The sequence below is a fragment of the Myotis lucifugus genome, unplaced genomic scaffold, assembly GCF_000147115.1.
Source record: "Myotis lucifugus unplaced genomic scaffold, Myoluc2.0 scaffold_58, whole genome shotgun sequence".
In the NCBI taxonomy this organism is placed as follows: Eukaryota; Metazoa; Chordata; class Mammalia; order Chiroptera; family Vespertilionidae; genus Myotis; species Myotis lucifugus.
The window spans coordinates 211,012-224,148 of record NW_005871106.1 but is presented as its reverse complement, the minus strand read 5'-3'; positions in this window follow the sequence as shown (position 1 = coordinate 224,148).

The following is a 13,137-nucleotide window of genomic DNA, read 5'->3' as shown; positions in this document are numbered from 1 at the left end:
TAGAACTTGGTATAAAGTGGAAAGTTTCAGAGGATTGGATGAGTTTTTTCTTAATTGCAAGTTCTTTGTGTAAAAATCATATTTGAGGGACCAATAGAACACTTTCTTGGCAATCACAGATCTATGGTTCATAACACACTGAAGAGAAGCACAGTCACTTGGTGAGGACTTGGGAGGAAAGTCAGATGCTCTAGTGATGATTTATTTCTTTTGGGGTCTCCAGTATCCAAACGCATGGTGGAGTTTCACCTTTCAGTGAGGGTTGAGAAATATTGATCTAACCTAATATTATCCTCTGTCCCTTGAGGAATTCAGGTTACCTTCACGTGGCTTCTTTTTTATTATTGGTTTTGAGAGAGAGAGAGAGAGAGAGAGAGAGAGAGAGAGAGAGAGAGAGAGACATCGTTTTGTCATTCTATTCATTTATGTATACAATGGCTGATTCTTGTATGTGCCCTGACCAGGGATCGAACCCACAACTTTGGCATAATGGGATAACACTCTAAGTAACTGAGCTCCCTGGCCAGGGTCTACACTTGGCTTTTTGATAACATCTCTTTTCTTCATTGCAATTTTCCCTATAGTGAGCATAACATTAGAAATCAAGTTGCTGGCTTTTGTACTGTTTTCTAGGTTAGGATTTCTGCAAAACAAGTCAGGGACATATGACTAGGCACTGCTCATTTTAATTTTGAATTTAATAATGTGGCTGTAAAAGCAAATTGGTATAAATTAAGCTACTCTAAGGCAGTGGTCAGCGAACTGCGGCTCGTGAGCCACATGCAGCTCTTTGGCCCCTTGAGTGTGGCTCTTCCACAAAATACCACGTGCGGGTGCGCATGTACAGTGTGATTGAAACTTCGTGGCCCATGTGCAGAAGTTGGTATTTTGTGGAAGAGCCACACTCAAGGGGCCAAAGAGCCGCATGTGGCTCGCGAGCCACAGTTTGCCGACCACTGCTCTAAGGTGTCTTGCTTAGATTTATATTTTCTCTTAAGAGCTTTCATTAAGGAAGTAACATTAGAAGAAGATAACTTTCAATAGTAAAGTTGATGCAAAAAGAAATCATTAGAATAATATCTATAAGAATAAAAGCATAATATGCTAATTAGACTGGGCGTCCTTCCAGACGAAGCCGGGACTGTGAGGGAAGCCTGGGTCTGTGAGGGAAGCCTGGGTCTTGGGTTCCAGAGGGATGCCCGGGTCCCAGGTGCCAGAGGGAAGTCGGTGCCGGCAGCCAGGGGAAGGAAAGCCTACTCTTGTACAAATTTTGTGCATCGGGCCTCTAGTATTACAATAAATACACATTATGTCATTAGGAGTTTAATATATGTAGAACAAAAAGATTCTTTATATTCAGATGTGCACTTTGGTTTATTTATCCCAAGAGCTCATCAACATTCCCATGCTTAAAGCAGTTGCTACGAAGATTAAAAGTATGTTTAGTTTTTGATGATTTGTCTCATTAAAGCCAGACATATTTTTCTTTATTCCTAGTTTTTGACATCTGCCATTTGCCTGTAGGTGTTACACACACACACAAACACACCATTTGTTTTGTTTTACTTTAACTGTAATATCATTTAAATAAATCCATAGGAAATAATAAATGGCATGAAAATAATGTTGGAGAATGTAGGAATTCATTAAATTTGCTTAATTATTACTTTTTAATCCTCACCTGAGAATGTTTACTTGTTTTTTTAGTTGATTTGAGAGAGAGTGAGAGAGAGAAAGAGAAACATCGATATGAGAGAGAAACATCAATCAGTAGCCCCCCTGTGCGCCCCAACCAGGGATCAAACCGAAACCTGGGTATGTGCCCTGTGTGGGCATTGAACCCACCACCTTTAGTTGTATGGGAAAATGCTCCAAACAACTGAGCCATACTGGCCAGGGCTATGTTTGCTTAATTAATTAATCATGTAAGAATTTAACAAAATGGATTCTTGGTGCCTGGCATTGGCCAAAGGGCCGAGAGGGGTACAATCCTGATCATCTGGAATTTGCAATCTAATTGGAGAGATAAGTCAAAGCAGAAAAAATTAAATAAATTTGCATGTGATTTAATGATTGATTAGTAACTACAATAAGTACTACATCTCAGATAAAGGGAGATATGCACAAAATAAGTTTCTTAAAAGATGTGAAAGTAGAAAGACTTACATTTTTTACCAGATCCAAATCAGAATCAAGTTCTCTCCCCCTCCCTCTACAATCTATCCTTCATAGAGCATTGTTTGGTGTGAGTGAGCTGATTTCTGAGTTTCCCCAAATTTAAAATGCATAGATTGTAATTAAAAAAAATTGGATTGGATTTTGTTTATTATGATTTCAGCACAGATAGATATCTTGACTCCTAGTATGGAAAACTGGTAGTGAGTGATGGGGCTCAGATCCAGAGTCTTTGGGGAATATCGAATTCTTTTAACGTGCGTGCTCTCCTGAGCTTAGAGACAGGTAGGCAGATACTTTGGCCCTCTCTAGGAACTTCCAGTTGCTCTTCCTGTCTTAATTCTGCTGGAGTATGTAACAACCTGAGGTGTCTAAAGCACTTGTGAGGTATATTCCAAGTAATGAATAATGAACCTTTCCTACACTTTAGAGTGCTTAGCCTACAAAGATGGTAGTTACACATCACAGTTCTAAAGCTGAAGAGGGAGAGATGAAATGTGGTGAAAAATTGCACAAGTTTGAACCTACTAGGTTTTTGTGTGCTTGTTTGGAATCTGTCTTAAGTGGAAACATCATTTGTCATATATGTCTTGGTGGAAAAAGGATAGAAAACAATCGCTCTAGTGTAAGGACAGCTATTTCTCTCTGTTTTACTCTTTCCTTATTGGGAAAGAAAGATTTTTTTTACTTTTTGTCTGGGTCTCAAAACCATTTTTTGGTGGCTGGTCAAAATTGCTTTCCTTTCAGCCACCTGAACGCCAATTCAATTAGACCCTCTCTCCATCGGGTACCTAACCCTTATTATAAAAAATCGCCTAAGATGCCCTTGGTGTTTAACACCCCCCCTCCCCAATTCTAATAACTTTTTACTTTTTTTCTCTCCCGAAGGTCTCTCTAGCTTTATTTAAAAACAAGTTTGCCTCTTTATTTTCACTCTCTGTGGCTTTTATTTTGACTCCTCATCTCAGAATCAACTTCTTGTCCATCATCTCAAATAAATATTAGAGTATCTGCCAGCTAATTACATTTCAATCCCTCCAGCCTCAGATGGCTTGGGATTTCTCAAATCTCTTTTGATTTTGGGAAAGGATTTTAAAAATGTTTTTGCTGCAATTATTTAATGATTCAACATTTGTGGAAACTTAAACTTCAGAGGAGCAAATAGCCTCAACATAAGTCTAATTAAGCTTCATGTTACCCTAGTGAAGTAGGGAGAACAAGTGAGCAGGGAAGCTGCAATCATTTCCTCTGAAGCCCAATTAGAAACAAAGTTTTAAAATGTTAAACCAGTACTAATCTGCATGACTGCTTGGGGTTTCATTTGAGAAAGAATTGTAGCTGCTAATATCACTAAAATATGTGGATCTATTTCCATAATCAGAGCCCTATGATAGGGCCATAGATTTAAATGTGGCTTTGGTGCTTATGTGATTTCCAATACATTGTCTGGTACTGTCCTCTATCATGGAACCCAATCAGGGACAACCTGTCAGAGGACTGTTTTCTATAAATTTCAGGTGAACCAATATCTGTAGAAATCTTAAGACTAAAGAAGAGTTGATGAATATACCATAATTAAACTTGCCTTGTGAATTGAAGAATGGGGAAAAGGATAATGAACATGTTGAAATGATATCACATGTTTTATGCATGAAAATTTGTAATTAAAACAGATCCTGAAGGTAAGTTTGTGTATACTAATATAATGATTTCAAACAAGCAGAATGTGTTAGTAACTATCCATAGGGCATATTTCCCAAGTGGAGAATGTGAAAATTTGGCTCTTTTCCTTCCTCAACAGAAACTAGAGATGGAGTACCTCAGCGAACCATACTTGTTAGGAAATTTGTTTATATTGACCAACTATGTGCATATTATGCAAATCAGTTCAGCTTCAATATATAATTTTCTAATATTGTTTTATAAATAACTTCAATTTCGGTTTCTCAACTAAACATTAGCCAGAATTCCTCAGTTTTACAAGGAATCCTTTGAGACCTTTAACAATTCAACATTTATTTGTTCAAAGCAGCTCAAGTTTGCAGCTGTTACAGCCATGACCATCTTAGGATTTAATAATAATAATTTACATTTGCAAAATATATCAACCACATCACATTTATAACTTTTTAAAATAATTTGATCCTCAAAATAATTCTGTGAGGTAGGAATAAATATTGTTACTATTTTACAAATGAGGAAAATAGAGGCAAATGACATGTTCTAGAGACTTTCATGTTTTGGTTCTGAGTAATGGCTAGTTACCAATAACCTATTAAAGGAGTTATTAAAGTTGACTAAAATTTAGCTGTCATACAGGAATATTAATAGGTAACTAGAGAACTCTAATGCAGTATATTTCTGGTTAAAGAGTCTGGCTACTATGTAGTTCTTGGCAAGTTGACAAAACTCCTATTGTACTTGTTCCCATGTAGAGAGCTGTAATGAACACAATATCTAGGAGAAACATTTATCTCTATAGCATCCCTGTTTTCTTGAGTATGGTTTTTAGTTGGTGCTATTTTGCTTTATAATTATAAATTACTGTTAGAATATTATTGTGAATTGTTTAATTAACCTTACAGTATAGAGTGTTGCATATTTGTAACAACTGTATCCTTGGCCATTACTTTTCATCATAATAAAAGCATATACAAGGAAGAAATTAAATTTGGTATTACAGTAATATCTGAAATATTACATTGAGACAAATGACCAATTATCATTATTGTCTAAAAGGTATGGATGAAAAATAATTATTCAAACTATTATCCACAAATACCACTAGATATGAATGAGGAAGAGGGAGAAAGAAGCCCAGGAGTAAATAAATTTGGCATTAAATAAATGATTATAAATTTTGTTGTTGTTGTTAATCCTTACCTGAGGATATTTTTTCCATTGATTTTTAGAGAGAGTGGAAGGGAGGGGGAAAGGCACAAAGAGAGAAACATTGATGTGAGACACATTGATTGGTTGTCTCGTAAGTGCCCTTGACTAGAATTGAACCAGCAACCCTTCAGTCTGAGGGCTGATGCTCTAACCACTGAGAAAAACTGGCTAGGGCTAAAATTTGATGAATTATGTTACTGAAGTAGATATCTGCTTATAGTTAATAAGGCATATTACCTATAGTTAATAGTTTGTAAGAAAAAGTACAGATCTTCTTTAAGTAAACAGTTAAACAATTAGGAGTAGGTTGTCTAAGAGTGAAGGGAAGAGTTTCTCTTGGTGACAACTGGTTGAAGATCACTGAGGGGCTGCATCAGTGGCATCAAAGCAGCAGTGTATCCATGGCACCAATGCATCAAGGGTACCAGTGCATGGGTGGAATGAACACATCAACACATCATTGGCATCAGTGCATCGATGTTGCATCCACCCTGTCAGTGGAGCAGTCACAGCAGGAAGGAAGGTTTTGAGATAATTTATATAAAGTAAATTTTATTCACATTAAGGAATACAACCCATATAAAATCTTTGAGTAATACGGCCATGTGAAACCTTGAAATAGGTGTCCCTTAAAGAATATACCTTGCCCTAACTGGTTTGGCTCAGCAGATAGAGCGTCGGCCTGTGGACTGAAGGGTCCCAGGTTTGATTCCAGTCAAGGGCATGTACATGGGTTGCGGGCACATCCCCAGTAGGGGGCGTGCAGGAGGCAGCTGAATCGATGTTTCTCTCTCATCGATGTTTCTAACTCTGTACCACTCTCCCTTCCTCTCTGTAAAAAATCAATAAAATATATTAAAAAAAGGAATATACCTTGCTGTCTTGCTTAGGCCTTTGAACATATAGTTTCTCTGCCTTAAACCTTCTCCATCTCTGTATGCCTCTTTGGCCAGCCCCTACTCCTCATTTTATAAGTCTCAGCTTAATGTATCCTCCTGGAAGATTTCCTGACCCCTCAAGTATGGAATAAGTGCTCCTTTTAGGCACTGCTAAAGTAGATTGGACCTCCCCCATCATTCTTTGTACATTCTTCCCAATACATTGCTTTGTATTCTAATTGCATGTTAACTTGTCTGTTTTCCTGACTAGACTATAAATTCCTGAAGGCTTCAATGCATTTCTACTTCATGTATTATTTTACCTCCAGGTAAACAGTAGTCGTCAAGAAATATTTATTGAATCAATAAATATGTGAATACATTTATTTAAGTTACATAAATAGTGTGTTATGATTTTGGTAAAAAAAGTTAAGTTAGAATATAATATTTTTTAAAGTTGATATAAATATTTTTTAACAAAGACACTTTGCACCATGATATTCCTGCAATGAATTGTCTTATACTAACAAATTAATAAGCACACCATGAAAAATCAAACTAATATTTATGCTATTTATCATATCTATAGGTATGATTGACTAATGTATTGATAGCCAATTATATTCAGTGGTTTCTAGAATATACTCTTCTATTATGTACTTACAGTATTATACTTTTATAATAATATATTAAAGTATTATATTTAATTATAAAAACTGAGACATATTTTGGTAACTATGGTATCAGTAGTATAGAAAAATCCAATACTGATACTGGTATAGTATCAGTATGGACCCTGTTGGATTACTGAGTTTTTACTGAAGTTTGCCTAAGGGTGGGCTTCTCGTAGGTAGCAGAACCCAGATTGGAAGGTCAGTCAAGCTGGTCAGCCAAGGTTATTTTACTGTTTTATATAGTTTTTCTGCTCTAATATGGCTCCTTAGAGAGGTTATTGAATAACTGTGCTGATGAATAACATATATGAAAGAAAGGATACTATTTTGGGAAAGAAAAATATAATACTGTAACATATAAAGCAAGTAAAATATATAAAATTTTTTATAGTTATCAGAGTGTGGTTCTTAGCTAACAAAAAATCCAATTGCCCTTTATTCTTTTAAAGTGGTGTCTTGAGAGTGCTTTACTTCCTTTAAATGAGTTTATTGTATTATTGGTGAAATAATGAATGTTGCTCTCCTTCCTCATTTAGAGCCTGAGTCATGATCATGTTTTCTCTTTCAGTGAGATTATCACAGGATAAAGGCCAAATGAATGTCAGGAAAAACAAGACATCAATAAATAGAATTTCTAGAACTTTTGTATCACGAAGTAAACAGATGCTTGCTTTCTTTATTTACTTATTTATTCATTTATTTTTAACAGATGCATTTTAAGCAATACGAGTTCATGGTGTTGAGGCAAAGAAGGGTAAATGGTTGGGGAGAGGGGTGAATTGAGAAGATGGAAGGTGGAATGAGCATAAAGTTCTCTTTTTCCTTTTCTTCTTCTGGACTGTGATCAGAATTTGCTTCTCACTTCTCTTTTCTGGTTACTGACTCTTGCAGGTCAGAAAGGGAGAGGGAGAGCTTCGATGAGCCAGGTCTTTACAAAGTACTTTACTAAAAATGTGCTTTTGTCTAAGTCTGAGAGCAGAGTCTGAGGCATACTTGTGTGTGGGCAAAGGAATGGGGGAACACCGATTCATGGGTTCATCATCAGGCTATTGAGCACTGGAGACAGCTGAAGCTGGTTCCTACTGGCCCCCTTGGAGAGCCGTGTAGAATGCACCTTGGAATTAGCCATCTGGCTGACAGAGGGAGGTGGCATTTATTCACTGGCTCTCTCATGGACTGTAATTCACTCAGTCTTCCAGATGAGCCATGTATGAGTGCCACAGGTTAAGAAAAGCCCTGGGTCATAAACGAAGAGCTGACTGGTAGAGTGGAGAGGAGGAGCAGCAGGACACACTCCACGGGCACGCAACACATGCAACCACAGGACTCTGTGCTTGGTTTATTTTACTCATGTCATTGCCTTGATATTCTTAATACATTTTGAACAAGGGGCCTTTTGTTTCCGTTTTACACTGTTGTTGTTGTTTTTTTATTTGACAGTTTTAAGGAAAAGAGGTCAGTGACTAGTCAGGTATTACATATTTTAAAAATTCTTGTGGCACAGCCGTTGAAAATTGCTGCCATAGAAGTTAGCCAGAGGTGCTCAGAGGAAAGGAGCATCTAGTACGTATTTTTAAATTAAAATTTAAATATTTAGTTTTCTAGGTGAGAATACATTTAACTCCTGTCTGATTGCTGTGTGGAGAGAAAGGAAGTGCAACAAGGGCACAACATGGTGTACCCAATTTGTTGGCCAGGGATCAAATGATTGGCTGATTCCAAATCCACATGCAGTGCGAGAGGCTTTTCCCCACCTGGCCTCTCTCTTAATCACCATGACCAGCTCTCAGTTGACTCCCCACTGGAGTAGTGCAATGGACAGAGAGAGTGTGGGCAATCATGGGGAAGTTGTTACTGTTCAGCATCACTCACCATCCAAAACTTGAAGTGGAGTTATTATTATTATTATTTTAAATATATTTTTATTGATTTCAGAGAGGAAGGTAGAGGGAGAGAGAGACAGAAACATCAATGATGAGAGAGAATCATTGATCGGCTGCCTCCTATGCATCCCCTACTGGGGATCGAGCCCGCTACCCAGAGAATGTGCCCTTGAACCGAATCAAACCTGGGACCCTTCAGTCCGCAGGCTGATGCTCTACCCACTAAGCCAAACTGGGTAGGGCGAAGCGGAGTTATTTTTCTCACTTTTAAGTTTCCCTATGAAAACCTCACACAAGTCATCTGGATGTGGCTGACTTCATTGAATAATGAGGATAATGACATGTAGGTTATGCTTGATGGGACAATAGGTCTGGTTTGCCAGTGATAGCCCTGTTTTATATGTCCTGACATTGCTTAATTATTAATAGCACCCCCTTTTATTCTCAAAGGGCCCAAGTTTGGGCCATAAATTATATGGTTGCCCTAGGACCGAGGTATACTACAACTTCAGGCAACAGATTACTAAACAAATTAAACATTTGGCTTCCTTGTTCTCAAAGGAGCCTTATATGACAACATGTCTCCAGTTTCCCCCTATATGTGAGGGACTCTCTCCCTTTCTCCTCCAGTCTTTTCCTCCTTTTTCCTTCTCTGTCCCCAGTTCCTATTTATGTCTCTGTCCCCAAATGTTCAAGGCCTGAGTTTGGAGGTAGGGGCTGCCCACATCTCTGAGTTTTGGTCATCTCCTTGGTGTTTCTGAAATATATCAATCCTAATGTCACAGATGAAGGAAACTCAGTAGAGTGATGGAGTAAAATTTCCCATAAGAAAGCAGAAAATCTAGCTTTGAAGATAGCACAGAAGAATTACAAGCAGAGTTGTGTCTGTCTTGAATCACTCAAGCTTATGACAAACATGTTCATGAATAAAAATCTGTGTTCTTCAACTTATGAACTTTTTTTTTTAAATTACAGGGATGTCCTAATGAGGAAGCAGGTAGGAAATTATGTTCAGAGAAAGCTGCCTAAAGCTCCATCCTCAACAGTGTTTAGGAAATTTTTGAGTGGTATGGAATTAAAAAGTGATATAACCTTTATTGTTATTCCAAACAGATGTGAATTAAATTTTGATTTCTGGAATTATAGTGTTACATGGTCAACATAATTGAATAATGGATTACCTCTAGATCAGGGGTGGGGAATGTCTGGCCCAGAGGCCATATAAGGCCCACAAAATCATTTGGTCTGGCTCTGCCAAGGCATTAGGGGTGAGTTAATTAAATGTTTGGCCAAATGTAGCAGGCTAACTTTTAAGTTGATAATTTTGTATGGGCTGTGAATGGTGCTATAAATATCCAAATGGCCCTTGGCAGAAAAAAGGTTCCCCATCCCTGGTCAAGATGTTCTGGTGTTTCTTTGTAACAAGTTGTATATATAAGTGAGTGAATACAGGGAAAAAAGACTCAGAGAGGAGAAATAAAACAAACCTTTTTATGACTGATACGAAGCTAAAAATAAACACTGTGCCTCATTTATACATATTGTGGCACACCTTTCTTTTTGAAAGGAAGAATCCCAAAGTCTTCTGAAAATGTAATTTTCTATTTAAAGAAAAAACGTTATTTTCCTCTGCTATGAAAAAATATTTACAATTAAAACATTGCTTCCAAACGTATTTTCTTTTGAAGATGTTCTTTTTATTTGGAAATCTAGATCTTTAAGGATTTTCTGGATTAACTATACTTAGAAATAATGGGTGTAAGTGGCACTCATGGTACCCCACTCAGTGAATCAGTATAAGATATGATGAGCGGGAACACTGAGGCTGAGATTTTCCTACCTGTTGGTAACAGATCCAGAGACAGAGAAGCACTGATCAGACCGTCAAACCTCAGAGGAAGGTAGGGGAGAGTGGGGGTAAGGGGGAGAGATCAATCAAAGGACTTGTATGCATGCATGTAAGTCTAACCAACAGACACCAGAGGGGGTGAGGGCATGAGTGGGGGGGGGGGGGTAGGGGGAGGACAATGGGGGGATAAGGACATATATGTAATACCTTAATTAATAAAGGGGAAAAAAAAGAATGCTGCTGAACCACTACGCTACCTTTACAGAGCCATTAAATGGGATCTTTAAAGGATAAAGATCATAAATAAACTGCCACAAAATAAAAAAAATGAACAGTACACATTATAGATTGTTTCTTGTACTCCTCTAGCATTTTCATTATTCAAAACACTGGGGGATCAGGTAACTAACTTTCCTGAGTTGTCCTAGAACCTTATGCATTAGGGGACAAGAACAAAGTAGCATATTTTTGAGAGCGAGAACACTAATCTAATCATACTTCGTCTATCTCAGTAGGCATCTTCCTGAATAATTGTATCTAAGCCAAATCACATAAAATGTGCTAAATTTAGTTCATTACAGGTGTTGGGTACATAAGTGTTTATTGTGTTATTCTTCATACTTTCCTGAAGTTTAAAAAATTTCAAACTGAAAAAGGGAAAAGTGTTCAAAGAAAACTCATTATTGAATCACTTCTTAATTTATACTTTCTGTGAATTATTCTGTTAATCCAGGTCCGTCCAGAGGCAGACACCAAGATAGGATCAATTGTGCAGGAGCAACTTAGGTTAGACAAAAGAAAAATGAAAACAAACAAACAAACAAAAAACAACAGTCAACCCACAAAATTCTGAGAAATAATAAGTCATTGTTTCTTTAAGCCACAAAGTTTTAGGTGGTTGTTGTGAAGTGGTAGAGTCTAGGTGAGATGAATAAGAGTTCTTGTTTTCTTTGCGTGAGCACACAAGTTCCTAGTGTACCTCTCACCGAGGGTGTTGTGCTTTGAACTAGAACCCTATAGGCAATATATATTTACAATGCATATTTGTAAATGAATTAAATTGTATTTTTATGAAGAGTAGCAAACTAATCTTATTTAATGATAGTGTGATCCTAAAATGGGGCATCTAAATTAAAAAATTTAAAATTTCAAAGAACTTAGAATAATAAATTCTTTAAGTGAATCTTACAGGGAACACATTTAGAAAATAAATAAGATTTCCTTAATCTATAAATTTTGTAGTGTACTTTTTAAATTGCCCTCATTAGTTGGGCTGAAATTGTTCAACAACAGATGTGAAGAATGGGCATATTTGACAGAGGAAGAAATCCTAAAATGATTTTAATTTTGAGTAATGAGTCCTTGAGGTCAAACTTAGCCCAGAAATTGTTGATTCTTGCCAGGTGTGGAAGGAGCAGTGGTCTTAAGATCACCTGCAGTGAGAACGGGGTCAGAGTTGGGGGAGGGGGGAAGCGATGTTGTTATGGGTAGTTGAATAAAGGCTGTAACAGTTGAAAAGTTTATGAATCTGAACTTTTGAAATTTCAGACAGAGGAAATTCAACAGCTTTGTTGGAAGGAAGTGACCAATGTGGATAGAACATGGTTTTGTGTGACTGTAAAAGAGAATTAGTATATTATATACTTTGGATGATGCAAGGAAAAAGCCAGACTAGGCATGATTCCCTCAGCCCCTCCTGGCTAACACTATTACCAGGACCTCAGTAGAGAAGTGCTGATGGTGAACACCAGGGTGACTCTTATATTAATGGCACGGGGTCTGTGTCTCTCTAGTTTCTATAGGCTTTGTAATACACTCCATTAGGTGTGTTCAGTCACTTTCAACATTGTTTTTAGTTGTAGTTTTAAAATGCTGAGCCAACTAACTGACCAATTAACCGACCAACAATCAAGACTCCCAAGCCTTCTGATATTATTCTGGAGATACCTGAATTGGATTAAGTCCTCTGGCTGATATTTGTGGTTCCCCAGGTGGGCGGAAAAGGTATGCAGCCCCTTTCAGGGAGGTCTCTGCTTAGGCCTATTTCTATCTTGTGTGCCATATAGTTTTGCTTGAATCAGCAATATGACTATTTGAATAACAAGTACAATACAAGTGACTAGAATAAGAAGCCCTTTAACTGCCGATAGGGCTCTATTTTAGGCAGCACACCTGTTTAAAATCTCCTTTGGACAGCTACCACTTGAACGCCTAGGAAGAAAACAGCGGCAGGCTCATCTCGAGCAATCATCCCCTTGAAAGGGATAAGAAAGGATGAGCCTCGGAGTGATTACTCCAGCTCAAAAAATGTCTAAACTGTTTCTCTCTTTCTCTGCAGTATACGTATTTCCTCTTTAGTCTCCTGGAGAGATGTGAAACAAGGCATGGAAAAGAGGGCCTTTTTTCATAGGGAGGATATAAAAGAAGGTAGCTTCACAGTCTCGCTCCTTCTTGGTAATTTATCAGCAATGAAAACATCAGGAGGCCACAGTGCCTCCTATTCTAAGCAGCGCGATCTTTTTTTCTTGCCTCAAATACCCAGAAGTCATAGCCAACTCTTTCTTCTCTTCTTGGAAAGTATTGTTTGTGAAGTTGCTTCTTGACAAATAAATGCCCTGGGGCATACAGCATGTATAGCTAGAAGTTGGAGGGTATCTGTATAATATGATAGTTAATTGTTACATGTAAATCTTACCATTTAAAGTTGGATATTGCTTGGTTTGAGTTCCTTTTCATTTAGCTCCCTCAAACTGTCACTGCTTCCTATTTTAAGATAATATAAAAAG